At 36.6% G+C, this 3940-nt stretch overlaps 1 protein-coding gene across 4 annotated transcripts in view; it reads left to right on the top strand.

The window, feature by feature from the left end:
* Positions 1–268: 268 nt before the first annotated feature.
* PIG-V (phosphatidylinositol glycan anchor biosynthesis class V) overlaps positions 269–3940 on the top strand; it is a 160285-nt gene continuing 156613 nt past the window's right edge. For 2 of the 4 annotated variants that reach the window (XM_071690959.1, XM_071690958.1), the window contains exon 1: positions 316–589. The gene's annotated coding sequence lies outside the window, so the exon portion shown is untranslated. The other 2 variants (XM_071690960.1, XM_071690957.1) reach the window with 2 other exon arrangements.

Genomic DNA, 3940 nt, shown 5'->3' with positions numbered 1-3940 from the left:
GTGTGTAAACATTATATTGGAATGTTGTGGACTAATATCTAGTTTACTTTCGGCTTACAAAAATAATAAACAATAGAAATCATATTCTCATTATATAGTGTCTGTATCAATGTATATGGATGAGTTTTAGGTATACAGACATATGCAATGTTTTTTCATGAATGATTTGTATCAATATTTGTTATTTGCATCATAATTTTGGATTTTATTAATATTCTTTATAAATCGTATATAGCGCAAGCATTTGTTGTGATTGTTGATGGTTGAAGACAGGTAGTACACAAACCTGTTACCAAGTACGACTCGCTTGAAGATATTAATCCTTTTAGGGAACGACTTACGACCTGACATGACGGAAACTGTTAACGTCTTCTCAAGAACCATCTACGACCTTACATGACAGGAACCACTTAACCTACCACTTTGATTGGAACCATGAACGACATTGACTTTATAAAGCACTGCTTTCAATTCCTGAAGATGTACTAATTAATGAGGACGACTGGATAAAAAAGACCATTAGGGTGATAAAAAAAAGGACTAGTGGATTTATAAAGGACCAGTTGGGTGATAGAAAGTGACCATTGAGGTAATACAGGACCAGTGGGGTGGTTACGGACTAATGATGATGGTAAAGGACTTGTGAGGTGATAAAGATGGACCAGTGGGGTGATATAGAACAATTTGTGGTGCTAATGAAGGGACAGTGGGGTGGCAAAAAGGACCAGTGCAATGATAAAAAAGGGCCATTGTGATGATAAAGATGGACCAGTATGATGATAAAGGTTGAGGGCAAGTGGAATGATTAAGAAGCATAAACGTGTTGAATAGAAGGACCATTATGGTGATAAAGAAGGATGCATATTATATTAGAAAACAATTTAGTGATAAAGAAGTACTGATATGGTGATAATGAGGGACCAGTTTGGTGATAAAGGACTAATGTGGTTATTAACGAGGACCAGCGTAGCAATGAAGCATGACCAGGGGATAAAGATGGACCTGTGTTTAGATAAAGAAGGACCAGTGTTGTGATTAAAATGACTTGTGTAGCAAAGAAGGAAGATCAGTCTATATCCATTTCTCTGATGCCAGTTCTCTTCAGAAACTCCCTCAAAGGAATGGCCACTGGAGAAGAGTCTCCATAACTGTTGAATGCCCGTGCTGCTTCTAAGCCTTTTTTGCCTCACCCTTAACAGGCCACTGGCAGAGGGTAACTCTTGCACAGTGTTTGAAGAGGTTCATACCAAATGTTTCAAACTGCCTCTACCTAATTTGTCTACCCAATGTTCCTGCCTAACATTCCAACCTACATTTCTGCCTAATGCCTCCATCTAATGTTCCTGCATACTACATCTACATTTGTTTTTTATGTTGAAGGTTTTATCAAGGCCAGGCCATAACTGAAATATAGAGAGAATCATTATATGGAAAAAGAAAAAATGAGGGAAAGTATTTACAAATTTTTGAGAAAATGAAAGTTTCTTCATACTTCCTCATTCTGTTGGGTTGGTCATACCATTTTTCAAAAACGCAGGGCTAGCACATAGTACTCACCTCAGGAAAATCTAAAACTATGAAGAATGATCCGTGTGAGTTATCGTCAAGTGTTACGTAATATAAGAAGAGATTGTGAGTTTGTGGACAGAATGCCAGTAGTCCACTTGTGGGAGAGGCAGAAAAAAAAGACAGCTACCAGGGTCAAAGGAGTGTAGCTTGACATCTTCTGGAGTGCTGGCTTACAATGCAGCCATCGCTAACCCTCTCAATACCCAGGCAGGTAGTAACACTGGTAATATTCCTCCTAGACAGTGACTGCTTACCAACTATAGCTTACTTGGAGGACCAATTTAGTAATAAAACTGTTTGTTTGGGGAATGAGAAGGATCTTTGTGGCAATAAAAGAATCCCCATGTGGTGATGAAGGAGAACCAGTAAGTTAATAAAAAAAACTTGGGGGTTAAAAATGATCCTTGTGGTGATAAAAAGTTTGTTTGGGGATTAAGAAGAATCTTTGTGGTAATGAAAAAGAATGACTGTGTGGTGATGGAGGAGAACCAGTGGTGATAAAAAAGTGTTTGTGTAGGAATTAAGAAGGACCTGAGTAGTGATAAAAAAATTACCAGTATGGCGATATAAGAGGATAAGTGTGGTGATATATAGTGTTTGTTTATGGATTAAGAAGGACCAGTATGATGATAAAGAAATCCTGTTGTGGGGATAGAGTAGGACCAGTTTGGTGATGAAGATCTGGTGTGAGGATAGAGAAGGAGCAGTACAATAATAAAGAAGTATTGGTGTGGATATATATATGTATGAAAGAAAAGATATATATACACACACCTAGGGAAATGGAAAAAAGAACTCTGCCCTTAGATCTCTTGTGGGTCACAGAAGGCAACTAAGGGACAGGAATGGGGGGCTCAAAACCTCTCCTGTATTACTTTCTCAATGAGGGAACAGAGGAAAGAGCTAAGTGAGGATCTTTTATCCTCTGGGGCTCAGTCATCTGTTCTGATGCTACCTTCTTCATGCAGGAAATAGTGTACACATATGAAATAATTTTTTCAAACTTGATTGTTGTTTCCTACATAGTGAGGTAGTACCAGGAGCAGACAGAGGAAGGCCATTTCCTGCATTGGTAAGGTAGCTTTAGGAACAAAAAAAAAAAAAAAGAGAGATGGCCTCATTTACAAGCATCCACACTCTAGCAATCATGTGTAATGCACTGAAGGCATATATATATATATATATATATATATATATATATATATATATATATATACATTATATATGTATATTATCCCTGGGGATAGGGGTGAAAGAATATATTTTTTTTTTTTTTTTTTTTTTTTTTTTTTGCTTTGTCGCTGTCTCCCGCGTTTGCGAGGTAGCGCAAGGAAACAGACGAAAGAAATGGCCCAACCCACCCCCATACACATGTATATACATACGTCCACACACGCAAATATACATACCTACACAGCTTTCCATGGTTTACCCCAGACGCTTCACATGCCCTGATTCAATCCACTGACAGCACGTCAACCCCAGTATACCACATTCTTCAAGGCTCCCAGAATTTTCGCCCCTTCCCCCACCCTATGATCCACTTCCGCTTCCATGGTTCCATCCACTGCCAGCTCCACTCCCAGATATCTAAAACACTTTACTTCCTCCAGTTTTTCTCCATTCAAACTTACCTCCCAATTGACTTGACCCTCAACCCTACTGTACCTAATAACCTTGCTCTTATTCACATTTACTCTTAACTTTCTTCTTTCACACACTTTACCAAACTCAGTCACCATCTTCTGCAGTTTCTCACATGAATCAGCCACCAGCGCTGTATCATCAGCGAACAACAACTGACTCACCTCCCAAGCTCTCTCATATATATATATATATATATATATATATATATATATATATATATATATATATATATATATATATATATAATAAAAATATAATAAAAAAAAATTATATATATATATATATAAATATATATATATATATATATATATATATATATATATATATATATATATATATATATATATATATGTATATATATATATATATATATATATATATACCTCGCAAACGCGGGAGACAGCGACAAAGTATAAAAGAAAAAAAAAAAAAAAAAATATATATATATATATATATATATATATATATATATATATATATTTACTCTTAACTTTGTTCTTTCACACACTTTACCAAACTCAGTCACCAGCTTCTGCAGTTTCTCACATGAATCAGCCACCAGCGCTGTATCATCAGCGAACAACAACTGACTCACTTCCCAAGCTCTCTCATCCCCAACAGACTTCATACTTGCCCCTCTTTCCAAAACTCTTGCATTTACCTCCCTAACAACCCCATCCATAAACAAATTAAACAACCATGGAGACATCACACACCCCTGCCG

Source organism: Panulirus ornatus, chromosome 49 (assembly GCF_036320965.1).
Source record: "Panulirus ornatus isolate Po-2019 chromosome 49, ASM3632096v1, whole genome shotgun sequence".
NCBI classification, from domain to species: domain Eukaryota; kingdom Metazoa; phylum Arthropoda; class Malacostraca; order Decapoda; family Palinuridae; genus Panulirus; species Panulirus ornatus.
The sequence above is the reverse complement of the archived record's forward strand: the minus strand, read 5'-3'. Positions and strand labels throughout refer to the sequence as shown.